This window comes from Hyaena hyaena, unplaced genomic scaffold (assembly GCF_003009895.1).
Source record: "Hyaena hyaena isolate Hyena2069 unplaced genomic scaffold, ASM300989v1 scaffold_356, whole genome shotgun sequence".
Taxonomy (NCBI): Eukaryota; Metazoa; Chordata; class Mammalia; order Carnivora; family Hyaenidae; genus Hyaena; species Hyaena hyaena.
The window spans coordinates 21,020-43,836 of record NW_024080985.1 but is presented as its reverse complement, the minus strand read 5'-3'; the positions used below and the strand labels follow the sequence as shown (position 1 = coordinate 43,836).

Below are 22,817 nucleotides of genomic sequence, written 5' to 3'. Positions count from 1 at the left end.
GAGAGCCTGACTCAGGGCTTGAATTCATAAATCACGAGATCATGATCTGAGCCAAAGCTGGACGTTTAATCGACTGAGCCACACAGGTGCTCCTAATGTTATCATTATTGATGGAACTTTTAAACCAGGGCTTAGGTATACAGAAGAAATAGGTTGTCAAGTTCTGTTCTCAGCCTAAGACAGCTGTATCTTACAGATGGCACCCACCCTACCCTCCACATGCCCCAGGGCCTTGAGCCTGTGAGGTGTGGACAAGCAGACAGTGTGTTCCCTGCAGGAAGGCCAGTCACACAAATAACAAGATATTAAGCTGCTCAGGTCCAATCAGTTTTTTTTTCCCCAGGTCTAGTTCTTTGCCTAAACTTAGTAGTCTGAAAGTCAATTCTTCTTTCAAAATGGAGAAAATATTAAAACACCTACATGGAAGGAAACCTGTCTAAAACATCACTTTAACATTAAAAAAAAATCAATGCACGATTGCTCATAAGCTATTGTTATGATTCCTTTGAGATCAAGTTAACAGGAATTATACTCAAACGAATTCAACAGACATGTCACCTACTATTAGTTAGGCACATTGACAGCTGTTAGGGATGTAAATATGAATAAGATATGGTCCCTGGAAAAGTAACAGAAGTAACAGATTCTGCAGAAGTAACAGAATCGCACCACACAAAATTAATCGGCAGCTCTCTCCCTATGCTCGACTGTCTAGTTCACCTGTTTATACTTGAGGCACTCAAAGTCAATATTTCCACAATAAAATTCATTATTCCTTCCCTATCAAATTGTACCTATTCATGGCTCCCCCCCCTTTTTTTTTTTGGTGAAGGAAAACGTCAACCTAGCCATCTGTGCTGAAACCTGGAAGTCTTCTTCAGCTCCTCTTCTCCTTAGTTCCCCACATCCAACTGATTTTGAAGTCTATTTACATCTATCCCTTATTATCACTTAATTTCATAACCCCTTCTTTTAAATCGTCTTTGATCTATTCCCTTTCAGCTGGATACTGTCCAAAGCTGCCCACAAATCCCTATCCTAAAGTGCTGCTTTGTGTTGGCACTAGAGTGGCTTGTATTATATGCATAATTAATTACAGTTCTTTCCTTACATAAAAAGTCCTGAATGACTCCCAGGTTAGACTACAGCCCTAATAACTTAGCTCGTGGGCAAGGCTTTCTATGATATTCTCTTTAGTTTTTGAACCTCGTTTCTCAGCATATGTTTTTTGTTGTTGTTTATTTTTATTTTGGTGTTCCCAGCATAAGGAAATATACGTGGTTTCCTAGTGTAGCACTGTCGTACTTGTCTGGTCTTTGAACCTGTTGCAGTTACTGCCCTCCTACTCTGACACACTCCACTTTGCTCTTAAAGCTCTATTAAAGCAGCACTCTGGTGGGATGGATTGCCCTCCTCCAAAAGATATATCTAAGACCTAACCCCTGGTATCCATGAACGTGACCTTATTTGGAAAAAAGGACTTTGTAGATGCAATTAAGGTAAAGGTATTAAGATGAGGTCATCCTGAATTAGGATGGGCTCTAACTCCAATGGTCGGTGTTCTTATAAGAGATAAAAGGGGAGGGGCGCCTGGGTGGCTTAGTCGGTTAAGCGTCCGACTTTCGCTTAGGTCATGATCTCGCGGTTCGTGGGTTTGAGCCCCGCTTCGGGCTCTGTGCTGACTGTCAGCTCAGAGCCTGGAGCCTGTTTCAGTCTGTGACTCCCTCTCTCTCTGACCCTCCCCTGCTCACGCTGTCTCTCTCTCTCTCTCCTAGAAATAAATAAAAAAAAAATTAAAATAAAAGAAAAAAGATAAAAGGGGAGAAGACAGAGACGCACAGAAGGCCATGTGGAGAAGAAGGCACACCTTGACATCGTGCTTCCACGAGCCCAGGAACAAAGCAGCTGGGAGTCATCAAATCTGGACAGGAAAGGAAGGATTAACTCCTAGAGCATGGCCTTGCCAAGACATTGATTTTGGACCTGGAGCCTCTGGCACTGTGAGAAAATAAATTTCTATTGTTTTAATCCATCCTTTTTGTGGTAATTAGTTATAGCAGGCCCTAGGAAGCTAATGCAATCAATTCCTCTCTTCTGGAAGCAGTATTAAGTTACAGTTACATGTGTGGATTTTGGTTTCAAGAAGACCTGCATAGCAAGCCCTCCTTCTCAAAGAATAACTGTGATTTGGGGCTAGATTTCTAATTTTGCTGAGTTTTTCACCTATAAAAAATTATGTTTATGCTACAGAACTGTAATAAGGAATTAAATGAGACAATCATGGGAAATACCTGCGTGATGTAAGAGCTCAATAAGTACAAACTGGTCTTCTTCTTCTTCTAAAAGTCCTACTCCCGATCAAAACTAAGTGCCCCCTTTTCCCGGGTTCCCATAAGCACCTTTGACCAACTCCCATTATGGTGTTCATTAATTTGTAGTCTCTTTATTTATATATAAGATATGTTTGCAAATATTTTCCCCAAGCTGCCCATTACACTCATTAAAGGCAGAACTGTGTTTTAGTCCTTCTCTTCTGCCCAGCGTGTCCCACAAAGCCAGCATATGGCAGGCAGTAGCAATCGAATCGAGGAACTGTGGTACCATGATGCTTTCCAGGATGGGGCCTGACACAGCACTATGAAAGGACAATTTACAAGTGCCAGGTGGAAGTTATTCGTGATGCTCTATAGGACTCACAGATCTATAGGACTTATGGGAAAACTCTTGCAATTTATACAGAGATAGCAATTGACCCATATAAACCCATTGATTATTGAACTACTTTATTTTCAATTTTAAAATCACAGAATCTTAAACTAATACAGGCCTATATGTTCATGACCTTGCTCTAAACCTATGCTGAGATTCCTCCCTCCCCTCTCCGACCAAATTAGTCATTTCCTTTTCTGTTGTACACATTTCTGCTGTTGTACTTTCAGAAGTAATAGTTTGTATTTATTTACTTGTCTAGGCTATGCACCGTTTGAAGACAAGTTCCAAGTATTATTCATGTCCATATTCTTAGTGCCTAGCAAGGTATTTAAGTGTGTAATAGGCAATAATGAATATTTCTTTTTTAAAAAAAATTGTATTAAAAAAAATTTTTTTAAATGTTTTTTTTATTTATTTCTGGGGGGGGAGAGAGAGAGAGAGAGAAAGCGAGTGAGCGAGCAGGGAAGGGTCAGAGAAAGGGAGACACAGAATCTGAAGCAGCCTCCAGGCTCTGAACTAGCTGTTAGCACAGAGCCCGACATGGGGCTCCAACCCATGAACCATGAGATCATGACCTGAGCCGAAGTCAGGTGCTTAACTGACTGAGCCACCTGGGCGCTTAAGCCACCAAGCCACCCAGGGGGCCCAATAATGAATATTTCTTAAATGAACAAATGAATTAATATAATCCTGATGTTCACAGGTGATGAAAAACAAGATCCAAAAATACTTGAATTGCTCCCCATTACCTATTTGAAATTTTGAGATCAGAACACAGAACTGCTAGTATCAAGTGTTACACTTGCTCCACTACATTGAAAGGCAAATACTATTTGGGGGAAATGTTGAGTATTATCCACTATTAATGGATAGTTAATTCTCACGTGGCATTGTAGACTTTACAACAAAGTGAAGCAGTTCACCACTTCCTATTTTTCAGCCCACTGACACTTGGAATACAGAGGAATTGCAAAGCCTGGATGGCTTGTCATATACTAGCCTGGTCTCTTCCCAGGAGGCTGCTTTCCCACTTAAACCATAATTCAGATGCTGTGCTATTTAAATTTAGGCTTCATGGAATGTCAAACATTTTTTATCATGGGTTGCATAATGCAGTCCATTTACAGAATGGCGGTGGGTATAATAATCTTTTCCATAAGGCTAGTTCCACAGAGGGGAGGATTCTGACATGACATGGTGATGAAAGCTAATTACGTTTCCTCTTCCATAATCCTTCTTCCGTCAGGCCAAAGAAGGACTATCAGGAGATTGCTAGCTGGACCACTCTCCTCTTTCACTCAGACTCTGTCAGGAACTTTATTTACCACGGAGATGGAAAGTCTCTTTCCTTCTGCCTTAGGGCTTCTACATATAATTTTGACAGCCTTTACTTTATCAAAGAAATTGTGTCAATTTAAAAACTGTAGCTTCCCTTACTGTGGTTGAATATCAAATTTTAGATATAGAAGGAGCTCTTAAATGCCAATTTAAAGAGAAGTTAAGGCCAAATTAGAAAAGATTTATACTCTTGAAAGGCCATTAGTGTTATAATGATCACTGTGGCCTTCTTTCAGGAAGATTTCTGGAAGTTTGAGTTTTCGCCAGACTCCACTATTGTTTTAGGAGTATAAATGGGTATATATGTCACATGCATGGCAGGCTATGTACATATTCACAAAGTGGGGGGGGCACATTTCAGACCCCAACCTGCATAACTTTAGGGAAGGATTTCTGATTGATGAGGTAGTTGCTAGAGAAACACAGAGGCAAGACTCTCTGAGGCTGATATATCTCATCAAATGATGGAACCAGTGCCACTAAGGATTTGATGGATCTTTTTCAAAGAGCAGCAGACATGTCCTTATAGACCAGAGTGTACCCTGCCTTTGTGCTTGACTTTCCTCTTGCTTCTCTATACATAAAGCAAAGGTGCTATGTGCTAGCCACACAATAGAACCAGGTGCGGATTATAAACATCTGAGGGAGCGCTTTAAGAAATCGGATGATTGGGTCCCATCCTGGTCCAATTATATCAGAATGTCCAGGGATGAGATCCAGGTGTGGGTACTTTTAAAAAGTTCCCTAGATCATTCTATTGCACTTTAAAGCTATATATGTCCAAGCTAAGTTTTAACCTGCAGTCACATTAGGGGGCTGACATAGTCCCCAGAAATGCATTTGAAACATTGTAGCAAGACCTTCCGCTGTCAACAGGCTTCCAAAAATGGTTATAAATTGGGTTTCGCTTCAGTACTCTTCCCGCTCACCACCACCAACTCCCTCCCCAAGGCACAGTTTCCAAACGACTACAAAATGCCAATTTAACTGAAAGGTCAAATCAAAGTAAGACCAGGGTGAACAGATGAGTCTCATGCTATGCCCGGAACAGCTCTCACTTGAAATGCCTAAACAGACAGACATGACCGGAGGGAGATAAATGGCACAGAAGTGTTCTAGGCAGGCAAAAGTCTTTGCTCAATTCCAGCTGCTCTTCTGTCTAGTCTGGTGTTTAGAGCTTGGGTCCTTGTCCATATTGCTCCACTGACTCTAATTGGTTGTATCTTCTCCAGAATTTGAACTCAAGGTAAAATTACTAGGAAAGACCTTATATATTCTGAACTAGTTAATATGGAAAGAAAGCCTTCACCTGATCCAATCAAGCTATCAACCTCAACACCTGGTCCACAGCACGCTGAGAGAGGCCAGGGTCCGTGTCTCAAGCCTGGTCTGGTGACCTGGCAGAGAAGTATTTGGGTCGTTCCTTCCTACTTAGGATTCACTACTCGTGCTGACAGACTGCAGCTGTGGTAAAACCTCTATTTGTTCCACTTGGTTCTTTCATTCCCTACTGGACCATCTTGTAAATTGGCAGTTATAAGTAATGACAAAGAGACGCTCTCAAGGCTGGCAGGTGTGATGAGTAAGTAACATGCCGACATATCACCTGCAGTAAAACAATCTCTCAGCTGTCCCCCTGAGATGGGAAAAAAACCTCTCCACCTTTATCAACACTCCCCAGTAAGTATGAAATCTCAGTTTCTTTTCACCATGAGCCTTGAACTTTAGTTTGATTTAATCTTCTAGTAGCCCCTATTTTCTTGCCCTATGAGAAGCTGAAGCTACTTAAAAGTGAGCCGGCATCCCTATTGACTTCATTTTGGTAGGTAAATTCACTGGCTGATGAAAAACATAATCCACGGGGATAGAAGGAGCCACTGATAAGCAATCCCTGGACAGATTAGCAATTTAAGGTTAGATTGGATTATGGCTGTCAATTTTAACAATCCAGAGCTAAATCCACCAATTCATCTTTGCTAAAAACAAAAAAACAAAGAACAAGCGTTTTACAGAGTCCTTATATTTTTTTAAAGTTGAGTCCACTTCATCACATTGTCCTCTATTTAAATTTAGAAGATTTATTATTTATTGTATTTATTTTATTTTGTTTGATTTTGTATATGGCATCAAAGGTAAATAGTATAAATTTTAACCTCGTCTTTCACATAGTCTACTTCCTGCATGTCAAGCAGTAGTAACTGAGTTTCTGGTCTATTAAAATACAAATTTAAATTGATGAGGGCCTTTGGCTTGGGAATATCGTATTTCAAACTCTCCTTTAGTTTTTTGGAGTGGCTACTGATCATGATGGTTTTTATTTGTTTTGAGTTACCATCATGGCCATGTTTCTGAAACTAAATCCAATAATAAATTCTCTTTACTAATCTCCCAGAGAAATTAATTTCATTTTCATGTACTTAGATTATAATAGCTTTTTAAAGCAACATGGATTATAAGGCAAGATTCAAAATTCTTGACCTATTATTAAAAAGCACTATAATACATTACTACATCTATAATATTATCAAGGACTCTTAATCCAGTGATTATTCACCTGCTAGATGGTGAATGAGTCACACTTCTTTAGAAATATTGTTATTTATCATCTTAATAGGAACTTGACTATTTTAGAAATGAGATAGGCCTCTTTCCTGCTGTTGCCAGAATGCTTCTTCACCGGAGAAGTTTCTATACTGAACAGTTAAAAGGATATGCCCAATGAATGGTGTCTCTGCTGCAGAGCCTGATTGCTTTTTCATTTTTTCTTGTAAATTCCTCCAGGCATGAGGCCACCATGGAATACAGGCCAACGACTCATTGCTTTTAAAATGGTAAGGACCCAAATTCAAAGGATTCTCAGCCTTCTGCCTTTCTCCTTGTTTTGTAATACATATTATTGTGTATATATATATATATATATATATTTTATTTTAGAGAGTGAGAGCATGGGAGTGGGTGAGAGGAACAAAGGGACAGAGAGAGAGAGAGAGAGAGAGAGGGAGAGAGAATCTTAAGCAGGCTCCATGATCAGCGTGGAGCCTGACCTGGGGCTCGACCCCATTACTCTGGTGCCACAACCCGAGCCAAAATCAAGAGTGGGATGCTCAACCAACAAAGCCACCCATACTCCCCTGGTTATTGTGTTTTTCAGTAAAAATCCTCTCTCTGTAGTCTTCTTCTTACCTTTCAGCAGCCCATTCCCAACTCTTGGAACCACAGTGGGGAGTAGAACTGTGCAGAGGTTAGGGAGCAGGTATAGGTCGGGTTTATAACACAGAAGGAATCCCGAGGTTCTCAGGAAAGTTATTCAAGTTGAATTGAAAACAGTGGCGTTAGCTAATGTTTTGTTATTGTGTTTCCCTGCTTTGGGGAGCTGCATTTCCTTTCACTTTCCCCAAGACCATCCTCTTGGTCACAGGAGTGATACTATTACCCAAGGTAGTATATGTAAAGTACTCGCTTATTTTTCATTTTGTTGCTTATGCCTTACGGGTCATATCCAAAATATCTGTGCCAACACCAGGTCAAGGGGCTTTTCTCCTATGTTTTTTCTGTGAATGGTATGGTTTCAGGTCTTATGTTTAAGCCTTCGATCCATTTCAACTTAAAGTGAGTGGTTTAAAATAGGGTCTCATTTATTGTTTTACATGTGAAGATCCAAATTTCCCAGCACTATTTATTGAAGAGACTCTTTTTTTTTTGTTTGTTTCATTAGGTATTCTTGCCTCACTTCTCGAATATTGCTTGACCATGTAAGCAAGGGTTTATTTCTGGGCTCTTGATTCTGTCCCATTGGTCTATGTGTCTGTTTTTATGACAATACTACAGTATTTTGATAACTATAGCTTTATAATATAGCTTGAACTTAAGAAGTGTGATATCTCCAGCTTTGATCTTCTTGCTCAGGGTTGCTTTGGCTATGTGGGGTCTTTTGTGGCATATTTTAAATATCAGGGCAAATAGCCGCTATCAGCAAAACTAATACAATCAAACTAAAAGTATCTTATTATGAATATTTTTTCTTAGCAAAAATATTTATTTTGGGTTAATGTTTTAATTTTTTGAATGTCAATATTATACATTGATTAAAATTTTAAGGTACTTTAGGTATGAAATGTGCTTCTTTTTTTAAGAAAAAATTTTAAAAGTAGGCTCCATACCCAGTGTGGGCCTTGAACTCACAACCCTAAGATTAAGAGTTACCAACTGAGTCAATGCCTGAAATGTGCTTTTTATTAACAAAAATAAATTAGACAATATATTAAAATAAGAGAATATACAGTTTAGTCTTCACTATTCTTGTCTTATTTTAAGTTTAAAAAGCAAGACAAAGTATTCTGCCTTTTCCTCTCATAGTTTCCTTATTTAGAATGAATGAATAATATATGAAGAAGAAATATCCATTTTATAACTGCAGAAGCAATTACTACTACTACAAGCCAGAATATATTTAATGGCTTCTGATTACCCAGTACTCCAGTGTCTTTCTGTGAGGTCACTTGGGGAGACATTCTTTAAAACCTCGCAGGCTCCTGAAGTTCACTGTGGTTGGTATTATGAATCATATTTATAACATTCCTGTGTCACTTGTGGCTTATTGCTACGAGAGATTTCCTTTTGTGTCGTACTGAATGGGACCGAGAATTTGGAGGCATCAGCAAAGGCCCAATTATGGAACAAGAGGACTGAGGTCTCTGTAGCCTAACAGGGTTGGGTGCGTAAACACACAAGAAAGAAACAGGAGACTGTTGTTTTGGGTGTTACAAAGCTGTTTGAACCTGGGAAATCTGATGTAGAGGCAGGGAAAGGCAAGAGGAGCATGCTTTTGGAAAGGGTCGGACTGAGAGGCATCCCAGATCTCTGTCCCACTACATTTGGAGGTCTAGATGAGCAGGGTGGGGATGTTGGGAAGATCCAGGAATGACTATTAGGGAGCTGGTTGTGGGGATATTGGGATATATAGCAGCCAGGAAATCTAGACCCTGAGTAGACCGGGACTATCTATCACTGGGTGGAGTATGCTTAGTCCAGAATCTGGGTTTTGTAAGAGTTAAGTCACTGAGGACCTGGGTACTGGTCAGGAAGCTCACATTGCGCTGATTGTGAGGAAGGGCCCAGTCATAGGGAACTCAATCAATCCAGAACAGCTATGGGCTTCCTTGCTCTAAAGAAGATGCTCAATGATTCCCAACTTAGACTAAAACCAGACCAAAAATAATATCATTGATGCTAATAGTAGCTAAGACTGATGAATTTCTACATTCTAAGCACTATTTTAGGTTCTTCACATGTATTAACTGATTTAAATCTCCAAGCAGCCCTATGAGGTAAGCTCTATCTTTATCTACGTTTAACAGAAATAGAAAGGCACAGTAACTTGCCCACAGCCATACAGCTAGGAAGTAGTGGAGCTTAGAACCAAGCACTCTGGTTTCAGAACCGGTGGCCATTTTGCCCTTGGGTGATTACAGTCCTACTCACTATATCAATGTCAAGCACTGTCCCAGGTTGGGATTTCTGGAAAGCAGATTCTGAGATAGAGTTTAGTATGCAAGATGTTTCTCGGAAGTGCCCTTGAGATCAATACCTGTGGGAAAGGAAACAGTTGGAGAAGTCAATGCATGGGGAGCTTGGAGTCGAAATGACCTGAGAGAGTTGTCTCGTGTTGGAATGAAGTGGCCTGGGCTGTCCCCAGGAAAGGCACGATCTTAGGACAAGATAGCCCTCTCTGTAGCTGAGGCATGAATGAAGGAGCTGACAGTGAAGGCTGCCTATCAATATCATCCCTAGGAGCTGGGGTACTTTCTTCAGGTGGGGAGGGTGTGTCTTATCTGAGCAGTACATCTCTATGTCCATTGCAAGTGCACTCATATATTTGAAAGTATCTAGAAAATACTGATTAGAATTTACTCCGCCTATTCCTGTTCCTTCATAGAGTGACCATAAATCTCAATTTGCTCTACACGATTCTGGTATACACTTGTATTTCCAGGGTAATTATTAGTAGTTCCCTGTTTTACTCTTTTTTTTTTTTAATGTTTATTCATTTTTGAGACAGAGAGAGAAAGAGCATGAGTGGGGGAGGGACAGAGAGAGAGGGAGACATAGACTCTGAAGCAGGTTCCAGTCTCTGAGCTGACAGCACAGAGCCCGATGAAGGGCTCGAACTCACAGACTGTGAGATCATCGCCTGAGCTGAACTTGGATGCTTAACTGACTGAGCCACTCAGCCTCCCACTATCCCCACACCGCCTTTCACTCTTAAAAGTGTCCTGGTTGGATATAAACTGCTTTGCCTTCCTAATGTTCTTCTGTTTCTTCTTGCTCCTCTACTAATTATCTTTTGTTAATATAGTTTCTAGAAAATTTTTATTTTTATAGAAATAAGTACCCTGACTTTGTTCACAAAATCTTTCAAAGATAAAGCAATTACCAGGTCTGCCATCATTTATCTGTTACAAGCATGCTAGTTGAAAGAAAAACTCAAAGTTTGAAAATCACAGTTAAATATCTTTTCTTGGGGCACCTGGGTGGCTCAGTTTGTTGGGTGTCTGACTTTGGCTTAGGTCTTGATCTTGCAGTTTGTGAGTTCCAGTCCCTTATTGGGCTCTCTGCTCTCAACTTAGAGCCAGCTTCAGATCCTCTGTCTTCCTCTCTCTGCCCCTCCTCTCTCTTATAAACTCTCTCTCTCTCTCAAAAATAATTAAACATTAACAAATTAAAAAAATAAATGTTTTCTTATATTAGTATTCATGGGATAGTATTACCTATTACTAAGGATAAGTTTTCTTTAGACTTGTGAAATATAATGTAAAGATGGCTCTAGAATTCCTTAACACCAGTACCTAAATAGAAATAAGTATCCATTGTGACACTTTCATAGAAATTTTTTTTAAAACTGGAATGAATGAAATGTCTTCAGGTCTTCGTACACTGAATTCAAATGAAGTAACTTCAATATAAACGTGTGAGTTTTGCTAAGGTATCATTCACACTCTATATCCCTTACCTTGGAACCAAAATAGGTTTACCATTTTTTCTTAGTTATTTGTGTGGATTTCAAGGTAATGTCCCCTATGTCCTGAGAAATAAGACTGTACATATTCTTCTGCTATGGCTTCCCGACTAAATTGTTTTTCTCACAAGCCATCAGAAAGGAGGGGCTGGCTTTCAGAGGGCAGCCACCATTCAATTCCCCTTGTGATCACTGTGTTTCCCCGATTATGCCCTGCGGTGCTCTCTGCTCATGGCCCCTGCTACCTACTGGTATAGGGAGTTGCCCTTCCCACTCTGGAGGCTGCGCTCAGATGCAGCACTGATTGTTTTGAGCTTCATTAAAATAGTCCTGTTACTTGCATACCTTGGACATAGTGGATCACATCTAATCTCTGGAGTGGGGTGTAGGACAGACCACAGATCCTCTCTGTTCTCTTGTGTCTCTCAAGTTTGGTTCCAGGCGTCTCAACACAAAATATCAAAGGTAGTATTTGCACCATGCACACAGACTCATTAAACAGATGCCTCAAGATCACTGACCCAACAGTTTAACAGATAATGTTTTATTGAGGTAACATATTGTTATAGTTAACATTTTATTGAGAGTTCATGAATGCCATTAAGACTGCGTTTTCAGAAAGTTAAATAAGTTCCTTAGTGAGTACATGTTAAAGATTCATAGATTTATTTAACTTACGGAGGCTACAGAGTGACAAAATTGATTAGAGACAGACATACACACACATGTGTGGAAAATGAATTCTGGAAAGAATGCTAAATTAGAGTAAAAACTGCTTATTGTCCTACAGGGAAATACAATGGTAACCTTTGGGTTATCTTACCTTTTCTAATCGAAACCATATTCATTTCTCCCAGACAAAGTAATTTCCAACCTATTTCTAGAAGAGAACATCTAATTCGTTAGAGTCTGAGCCCTAATAACCAGTAAATAGTAATTCAAATAAAGTTACATTTCCTAGGGAGTCAAATAACCTTCAGGGAATCGGTTATACCCCAGGTGGACCTACTACACAATGTGCTGGCATGATTTTGAACGAGCTTACTATAGGGGCGCCTGGGTGGCTCAGCTGATGGTGTCTGACTCCGGCTCAGATCATGGTCTCACAGTTTGTGAGTTTGAGCCCTGCATCGGGCTCTGTGCCAACAGCTCAGCCGGAACCTGTTTCAGATTCTGTGTCTCCCTGTCTCTCTGCCCCTCCCCTGCTCATGCTCTGGCTCTCAAAAATAAATAGACATTAAAAAAAATAAAGACCTTGCTGTAATATTCTTGCCTTATTTTCAAGTTTTGGATGATTTTTTCCGATATAGATATACCATAACAGGACTCTGATTCTCTGTTTTGGCTGAACTGCATCCTCACACATATAAATAAGAATCTTCAGAAATATAGTTTGTATTTAGTGAAAATTAGGAGCCCCAGTAGCTCCATACGGGGAGCAACTTGGTTGGCATTGCATTTTTGAAAAGATCATTTGTTCCTGAAAAACTTCCCCAATTCTACCTCCGTGTGGATAGTTCCATGACACATAGCAACACATCAGTCAATTAGTGTCTTAAAACACTTATTGAATTTTAAGTAAAAATTAAGCATTTTGTAAATGCACACACTTTGTGCATATAAACATTGAAAATAAAGTAATTATATGTAATGTAATTGAAATTGTAAAGATGTTTCCCCTGCCAATGCAGGAGGGAATAGAAGAGCTTGCTAATCTCATATGGCAGCAGCTTTCGCCAACTGGCGTTTCTCCAGAACTATTACTTGTTAATGTTCCTAAATGTGCTACTATAATCACTGTTCAATAACATAACACTGTGCAGTACTCTGAAGTATCTAAACTCAATTGAAAAAAACATACTGCCCCCACTCTTGAACTATTTCATTTTTTCTCTATAGGAGGTATCTAAGAACTGCATTGAGCAATAATTATTAGTTATTTATTTAAGTAGATCTTACAGGCTGTAAAAGATATTGGTAATCAAAGGTACTTCATTGCATGTGAAGAAAATTTGGAACTGTTTTTTTTTCCAGTGAAAAGACACCTTTGCTAAATTCTAAACTGCTGCCTACATGAACCCACATTTTTGGATACATATATACCTTTTCAAAGAGTTTTGTCTCATTAGTTCTATTTTTAAATGGCTCATATATGAAATAAGTCTTTAGACAGGGCTCACTTCTGTGAAGTACCATTCTTTACTCTGCACTGAAACTCACTTACTAAGAAAAATAACTGTTCATAGAGACTTCAGAGTTTTTAGAAAGGCACAAAGAATATGTGAAATATTCATTATAATGGAAATGTTTAAACATTTTTCTTTGACTGTTATTCTGCTGCAGAGAATTTTACCATCATCTACTAAGAAGTTCATATTTGGCTGTTTATAAAGAATTTCAGATAATTGGTGATGTTGACCCTAATTCACCCAATGACTTTTTTTCCCCACAACAGTTACATTAACCTCTCTGCCTCCTAAATATTTACTTTATTAAATCTAGGTTCTATGTCTACCACACTATAGGAATATCCTATGGAAAAAATCACAGAAAATTAAACTTGCTTATCTCCTGTTGTTTGTGGTTAGTGGAATTATATTAAAATTTTTGTCTTCAGTGACTGCTTTTTCAGAAGTCATAGATCCCAGCTTTTGTAATGCACATCACTGAATATTTTTTCTCATGTTATTTGGTAAAATGATGTGTTTCAGATCAGGGAGATAAGTTAAGCTAAAGCTTTTTGAAGACAACTTGATCAGATTGCAAAAGGTCATTGAAGTACCTTCTTTTAATTTTCAAAGTGATTGGCTTATAGTCAGACTAAGCATCAAGAAAGTCTATTTATCCAATTGTGCACAACAGGGATAGGAGAAAATGTACACAGGACTAACAGTAGTGGGGGAAATCAAACAAAATCCAGAGGTCTTTTCATCATACTTAAATGGGGAAAAGTTACTATTTATTGATTGACGGACTCTATAATATAGCACCATTTTTAGATATTAAAGAAATATGGACACCCTTCGCTTCCCTTCCCTTCCCTTCCCTTCCCTTCCCTTCCCTTCCTTTCCCTTCCCTTCCCTTCCCTTCCCTTCCCTTCCTTCCCCTTCCTTCCCCTTCCTTCCCCTTCCTTCCCCTTCCTTCCCCTTCCTTCCCCTTCCCTTCCCTTCCCTTCCCTTTCTGAGATAGAGCGTGAGCAGGGTAGAGGGGCAGAAGGAGAGAGGGAGAATCTTAAGCAGTCTTCACACTCAGCACAGAGCCTGACACAGGGCTTAATTCCACAACGCTGGGATCATGACCTGAGCTGAAATCAAGAGCAGATAGATCCTCAACAAACTGACCCACCCAGGCTTGCCAGGCATACTTCTTTCTTACCTAGTAGTTCTCCAGTTGCCAAAGGGTGCAGAAATATTTTCAATTTCTGTTTGGTCCTTCTTGTCTGTAGTACTTACACTATGTGTATCCAGAATGAAGAAAGAAATTCCTTAAATATATGGGTCCATTTTTGAGACACAATGCAAAGATTCACTATTCTTAAATACTTAGCAGATATTTCTTAAAGCCACAAAAATGAAGACAATTCTTATATTTATTTTTGAATTGTAAATGAAGTCTTAAAGCTGCGTAGCTGAGATATGGTTAACTCCATTCTTCCAATAGGAATCGTCACTTAATGTCCTTACTATAAGTCCATATCAAACAAGCAAAAGCATTTTATCTTTTATCATCTAAATGATATGGAAAAAATTACTTCTTCATTAAAGCCAAGTGCTACAATAATGCTATTTATTTTTCTAATTATTTTTAAAAATTTATTGTCAAGTTAGTGAACAGTATATACAGTGCATTCTTGGTTTTGGGGTAGATTCCCATGATTCTTTGCTTACATACAATGCCTAGAGAACTAGTAAAATAAACTATGGCATATTATTGCAATGGAATGTTCTGTAGCTAACTAAAAATAATGGAGTAGATCCATATATTCAGGATGAAAGTCATATATTATATAGTACTAATTGCATGAACAAAGTTTTAAAAGACTCCATTCTATATGTCTTTTATTTTTGTGTATGCCAACCATTTCCTAGAAGGAAATCTAGAAGTCTCCTGTGAAAAGCTGGGCTGTTTTGAGTGGGAAAACTTTTAGTTTTATATTCTTATGTAATATTTGGTTTTTTATTCATGTTGATGTTTTACTCTTATAATTAAAAAAATGATTTTAAAGGTCACTTAGTTTGCTCATACCCTACTTTCTTGGTGTTATATTTTAGGGGTGGGAGGTTTAAAAACAGAAACTCCACTAATCTAGCTTATGCAAAAAGCAGATTTGTTTTCACTTTTTATATTTTATTTTTGCCGTGCTTTGTGATTTGGCTCTATTTCAATTTTACAATGTTGTGAAGGAGACATACTGCCAGCATTTCAACTCACATCCTCAAGGCTATACCATTAGGCACAAAAGGGCTCTTCTCCCCAGTCACATGAAGGGACTCTGATTGTCCCAACTTGATTCATTTGCTAAAACCCTGGACCAATCTCTAACACAAGGAATGGTTTTTGTAGACATATGTAATGTGATTGCCCCAAGACGTAAGGCATTACCATGGTTAAGAAAACACAACCAGAATTAATGAGGCCAGCCTCTTTCCTAAAGAAGGGAGAGGCGCTAGGCAGGTAGAAACGACAACGCATACACATAATATTTGGGAAATGCACTTTGGTATTATTATGATTAATAAAATAGAAATACTTTAAATCTGTTAATAATAAATCAATAGCAGCTTTTGGATTATAGATTTTCTCAAACATTAGACACTAAAAGTAGAAGTTCCTTTTTGTAGGAAGGCGATACAATTTTCATGACATTTTATTTTTTTATCTATTTTTTAAATATATATATACTTTTATTTACTTCTAGGAGAGAGAGAGAGACAACGTGAGCAGCGGAGGGTCAGAGAGAGAGGGAGTCACAGACTCCGAAACAGGCTCCAGGCTCTGAGCTGGCAGTCAGCACAGAGCCCGACGCGGGGCTCGAACCCATAAACCGCGAGATCGTGACCCAAGCAAAAGTCGGACGCTTAACCGACTAAGCCACCCAGGCGCCCCATGACATTTTAAATCTACTCATGTTCAAGGAGTTGAGGCCACTGGTTGAGGTGTGAAGTGGATTATTGCTAGCACTCATGGAGAGTGGGTACAGGGGAGGAGAGATTTTTGTAATAGAAAGTAGAGAAGCTGGAAAGTGCCAATTATGGGGGCAGAAAAGAGGAAAGTGTAAAAATTATATTATACAAACTTTCTGGTAGTTATTTTTAAAATATCTTAATGAAATAAGGATGTCTAGATATATGACAGCCAAGAATCAAACATAGTAACAAATATTTTGTCTTTCTGCCAATAGACTTATGTAGAAGCAGTATATCTCTTATTATTGTTTATTCAAAACAAGAGTATTATTGTGTAAAAGAGTATGGGAATGCTAAACCTAGGGAGAAGTGAGCAGGTTAGGGAGATGGATGCAGGACTTTTGGATTTGAGTCTGGTTTCTATAAGGAGAATTTTCTATAGCAAATGCTTGACGGTACTATCAAAATGTTTTCGGCAGAACAATATCGAGAAAACCCAACTGGCCTCCAAGGACAAGAAAGAGCAACTTAATAGTGACACTGTATCTTGGTGCTGCTGTTTTGGTCCGAGAGCAAGTACGCTCTCAGGGTGAGTAAACTGAGGTGCTAAGGGAGTTTGAAAGGATCAGCTATTCCATTTGAAAAATGTTTTTCCCTGTAAGAAACACCACCACCGTCATGAACAACACACACATGTTTTTAAACGCCTACTATTTGATATAGCTCCCAGGTTTCTGAAATGAATTTGAATTCCCCCTTGCTTGCAGCAGGGGAATTCATTAAGGGAGAATATGCCATCAGCTCTGCTTCCTAATATAACTTAATGAATACCTGGATCATATAAATCACAGTTAATTTAATACTTAGTTAATGTTTATGGCCCAAAGTGAAATTAGTCCTACTGGAGTGCATTACACAGGGTGTTTCCTGGGACTGTCCAATCTGGGCTTTAGAATCTTCCTTGAAAGTGTCAGGTTCAGGGTCTTTTTGTTTCTTTGGTTGATTGGTTTTTTGTTTTGTTTTGTTTTGTTTTGTTTTAGATTCAGTATTTATTTTGACAATTTTTGAAGGAACTTTTTATTTTAAAATTTAGAGTAAGCCAACAGAAGAAAATTTAGCCTCCCATTACTAAATGTCCCCCTGACTGCAGTAGCTGGGACAAAAAATAGAAGACTCAGTAAGCTGTCTAGGAGCCACATAAGGGTGGTTATGGCCACTGCAGCCATTTTGCCCAATGCCTCGTGGAGGCAGCCACCTGCAGGTTGTGCAAGGTGTGGTGGGGCAGCTAGGGCTTCCTGGGGACCCTGTGCTGTGCCAGCCCTGCTTGTCACGGCCCAGAGTCAGTGGTGAACATGGCTCTTCTGGGCTCGTGGTCCTTTGAAGTAAGAAATTAAAAGTGAACAAGGGAGGGAAACACAAAGGAGGAGGTGCTGATGGTGATAAAGTGCCACCAGCTGCAGCTAAGGCACCACACAGGTCTGGGCCAGAGACCTAGCCCTCAACTCCTTACAGAAGGAAGAAGACAAACAACCAAGGGTCATGTGAAATTGTGATTGGCTGACTAATAACCCTAGGGTTAATTAGAGCCCATTCAAGCCTAAATTTTCCTAATATCACTACAGAGATGTTTGGTGGAAAGGTTTGTTCACTAGGTTATGGAATGGGCCGTGAAAGCCCCACATGGCTTCCTTACAGCAGTTCTGTTGACCCCTTCCCCTCTGTGCCTACTGAGTGTGAGCTGTCTTGGAAACTGGTCCAGAAGACAAAGGCCAGAGAAAAAGAGCAAGGGAAGAAATAAAAGCATCAAATAAATATTGCAAAAGCAAAACAACCAACACATAGTTGAAGAAATAGGCTCTGAAGCCAGAACAAAATCACTTGTCAAATTATGAAGCTCTAGAAGGATCTGCTAAGATTTCTTTTTCTTTTCTTTTTTTTTTTTTAAAGTTTATCAATTTTGAGAGAGAGAGAAAGAGAGAGAATGAGTGAGGGAGGGACAGGGAGAAAGGGAGAGAGAATTCCAAGCAGGTTCTGTGGGAGCTTAAACCCACCAACCATGAGATCAGGACCTGAGCTAAATCAAGAGTCAGATGCTTAACTGACTGAGCGATCAAGGCACGCCCCCCCCACCCCCCGTTAAGATTTCTTCTTTGGATTTTATGAAAATATTATTAAGTAAATGAAGTTGTAGTCTTGGAAGTAGAAATCGGTTTGGGTCTGTTGGCAGTCATTGTAGATTAGAATTTTTTTATGCTACAAATTCTTTATAATTGACTTAATCATTTGCCAAATTGTAGTTTATGTACTGAAATGAAAACATCATATGGAGAAAAATGACTTTAGATTATGAATTCTATTCAAATAATGGTTTACAAGGTGATCCTGTTCTGGATGAAGGAAATTGAGAATGAAAAAGTCAGAACTGTCCTCTCTGAGGTGAAAATGTGCTTTGGCTTAAAAGAGATATGGTAGATTCATCACACCTTTTATCATTATTGCTCATTGGTTGAAAAAGAATCATTTCTGGCTTTCTCAAAACTAAATAACATTATGAGTGTGTACTTCTATTTTCTGTGGTTTTCTGATTTGAGCCTTTGAGATATTAGTAATTATTGACCTTATTTTTTAAGCCAAATTTTATAAGGAATTCCTTTATCTTGAGATGTATAAGATTTGGGGAACATGGGTGCCTCAGTCAGTTAAGGGCCCAACTTTGGCTCAGGTCAGGATCTCATGGTTCATGAGTTCGAGCCCTGCATTGGGCTCTGGGCTGACAGCTCAGAGCCTGGAGCCTGCTTTGAATTCTGTGTCTCCCTCTCTCTCTGCCCCTCCTCAATTCATGCTCTACCTCTCTCTCTCTCTCAAAAATAAATAAACATTAAAAAAAATTAGAAGATCTACCGGATATAACAGTTTTGGTTCTTATGACCACTGCCATTTTCTTAGAGATGACTTGTTAGAGAAGACTAATGGTGTGACTTAAAACTTGCAGTAAAAATGACATATTGTGGTCCCTCAGAGCCAAGTTATTCTTATTGTGCTGAGCAGAAATGTGACATAGTTAGAATGTCTTGTCATCTAATTCTGACTATATGGATATCACTTTTGTTTTTTATTCCATTCTTTGTTTCATCTTGCATGGCAGTGATGTTCTGTACTCTTTGATCAAGCAGGTTCAAAGCAAAAATTTAAATTTTAAATTCATTTTAAGGAACTCTTAAAGAGTAACAGCTGAGTTCTACTGGATAAGTGGTAAAGTATTAAAATTTGAAAAAAATTGTCAGGAATAATAGCAATTTGGTGAAAAATGTAAATTATGTTAAAATGAAAATGTGTTACAATTAGGGGAGCTGTAAAATTTTATTCAATTAAGTAGTATAATTGAAACTTTATACTATTAAGCATAGCTTTTATAAATGGATGGTCCCACAATTTTATTTGCTGTCAGGATTTAACAGCCTGTTTCTCCTACCTCTGATAAAGAATTTTGTTACAAAAACTGCCCAACAGCTCTAATTTTAAAATGAAATCAGATACAAATAAATTTGATACCTTTTTATAAATGAAGGAATCAATTGATGACATATTTAAGTGTTCCAGGCTCTCTTCCCTAGATTCCAGGGTATTTTTAAAATTCATTTGTTTTAACAAATTTTTATTGAGAACCTACTATATGTGTGGCTCTGTGCTAAATCTTAAGGATTCAAAGGAAGTAACTCACTGTTTTTATTAGTCTTATAATTTAATGAGAGAAGATAGACATTGATTAAGCATAGTCAATTTTCATTACTTGTAGATTCCATATTTTTGAATTCATTTAATTGCTAAAATGAACTTTTGTGGCCATTTGAAGACATGTGCAGAGTGGCAAGAAATTTGCAGTCCTGAGCATGTTTCCAGTTGAGTTGGAACAAGGCAGGCCTCTACCTACTTGTTTTAGCTTTTGTACTGTAAATAAACGTACTTTTCATGCTCTGTTTAGTGCCACATTTTCCACATTTGTATACTTTTTGTTGGTGGCTTCTCCATTTTAAATGGCCCCTAAGCATAGTGCTGAAGTGCTCTCTAGTGTTCCTGAGTTCAAGAAGGCTGTGATGTGCCTTATGGAGAAAATATGTGTTAGATAAGCTTCCTTCAGGCATGAGTTACAGTGCTGTTGGCTGTAATTTCAGTACTAATGAATCAACAATAGATAATAAGTAAGTTGTCTTTAAAATAGAAAAATATATAAAACAATGTCATGTATTAATTAGTTGATGAAAATGCTGTGACTGGGGGATGGCAGGAACCCAACTCTTCAATGTTCATGGTGAATTTATATAGCATAACAACCAATGAATGACAAGACTTGACTAATTAAGAGAGAGGAGTTAGGATGGTGGAGGATTAGGGAGACCCTAGGCTTGCCTCCTCTCTTAAACAAAGCTAGATAAATATCAAATCATTTTGAACACCCAAGAAATAGATCTGAGGACTGAGAGAGCAAAGTACACAACAAGAGATGAAAAAAACTGCCACATTGTGGAAGATAGGAGCTGCATTCATTTGAAGGAGATGCTACAATGGGGAGGGAGCCCTGATAAGAGGGAGGGGAGCAAGAGAGAAAGAAGGAGAGGGAGAGGGAGAGAAAAAGTGAATCTGTGTGCAGGGACTTTCACAAGAAAAGTCCTTCTCTAAAACCATAGACTCAGAAAATGAGAGGGGCTGACTGCTGCAAGTTTTTATAAACAGCTGAGTGGAAGAGTCTGAAGTTTCAGAAGTCTCTTCCGTCACCAGGATCATACCTGGTGGGCTTAGCAGTGCTCTGGTGGGGAAGCAGGGTGGAGACATGGGAGCAGGCAGTGTGGTCTGAGGATCTTCTGTGTTGGCTTTGGAGAAACAGTTCCCTTGCTTGGAATGCATTTGGGAAAGGGGAAATAGCCGATGGGCACCACTGAGCTGCCTCATTCACTAACATAGGAATCGAGGATGCTGGCTGAGGACAGCGAGCCTTAGTGCTGGCCATTTGCTGTGTTTTACTGTAAATTCCGAACCACCAGTTTCTGGGACAAGCTGGCACTGGCCACAGTGTAGCAAGACCCTCCCCCAAGGATCAGCATGGGTCTGTGCCACCATGGATCTCTAAAATTTGGAGTTTTGAAACTCAGCTGTGCTCCTGAGAGAAAACACAGGAATGCTGTGCTACCTGGCAGGTAGACAGCTCAGCTGCAGGCGGGGTGAAAGCAGGGATTTGGTGGAAGCTGGAGACAGAAGAAGTGATTGTTTGCTCTTCTGTGATAAGTTCCTGAAGAGTGGCATATGCAAGTTCCCGCTCTGAGGGTGGAGAGTGGGGTTTCGCCATTTTCACCCTGCCCATCAGCACTGACCAACTTCCGTGAGGAAAACAGCGCCACCAAGTGGAGACCAGAACCCCTTACAACAAGCTCCGCCCCCTGCGCCCTGTAGGTGTATCTCTACCAGAATAAGTCAGCCTGAGAATCAGCGCATCCTGCCCCACCCCCAAAAGACCAGCATAACCCCTCTCTCCTATTAACTGATCAGAGTGCTGCAAAGTTTTAGCTCTAAGGCAAATAGGACCTAGCTTCCTTTTTGTTTTGTTTTGTTTTGTTTTGTTTTCCTTGAGTTACAGAAAAAAGCAATTTTTAAAAATTTATTTTTATTTTTACATATTTCTAATTAAAAAACATTTAAAAAGTTTTTGGTTGAATCTAGCCTCTTTTAACAAGCAGATCAAAACACACCTAGAATCTAGGTTCCCCTTTTTTTTTTTTGACCTTGACAATATGACAAGATGGAGCAATTCACCCCAAAAGAAAGAACAGGAAGACACAATGGCCAGGGATTTAATCAATACAGACATAAGTAAGAGGTCTGAACTAGAATTTAAAAGAACAATTATAAAGATACCAGCTGGGCTTGAAAAAAAAGCACAGTAGACACTATGAGACACTAGAGAATCCTTTACTGCAGAGATAAAAGAGCTAAAAACTAGTCAGATTGAAATTAGAAATGCTGTAACTGAGATGCAAACTCAAATGGATATGATAACAATGAAGATGGATGAATCAGAAGAACAAATCCTGACACAGAAGATAAAATGATGGAAAATAATGAAGCTGAAAAGAAGAGGGAAAGAAAGGTATTAAATTACAAATGTAGACTTAGGGAACTCAGTAACTTCTTAAAGTGTAATAACATTTGTATCATAGGAGTCCAAGAAGATGAAGTGATAGAAAAGGGGGCAGAAGGTTTATTTGAGTAAGTTACAGCTGAAAATTCCCTAACCTGGAGAAGGAAACAGACATCGAAATCCAAGCAGCACAAAGTCCCAATAAATGCAACAAAAGCTGGCAATCATCAAGAACTCTCATAATTAAATTCATAAAACATACAGGTAAGGAAAGAATCCTGAAAGCAGCAAGGAAGAAGTCCTTAACCTACAAGGGAAGATAGATCAGGTTTGCAAAAGATCTTTCCACAGGAACTTGGCAGGTCAGAAGGGAGTGGCAGGATATATTCAACATGCAAAGTATTAGGTCATATATTTATGTGATCATTCAGAATATAGAACATTATGTCCTCTTATGCTATCAAAATGCAGAGAGTGTATATTCAATTGGACATAA

At 39.0% G+C, this 22,817-nt stretch overlaps 1 pseudogene; it reads right to left on the bottom strand.

Annotated features, from left to right (window-relative positions):
• Positions 1–21,532, bottom strand: part of LOC120243727 — a 64,379-nt pseudogene extending 42,847 nt beyond the window's left edge.
• Between the last annotated feature and the right edge of the window lie 1,285 nt (positions 21,533–22,817).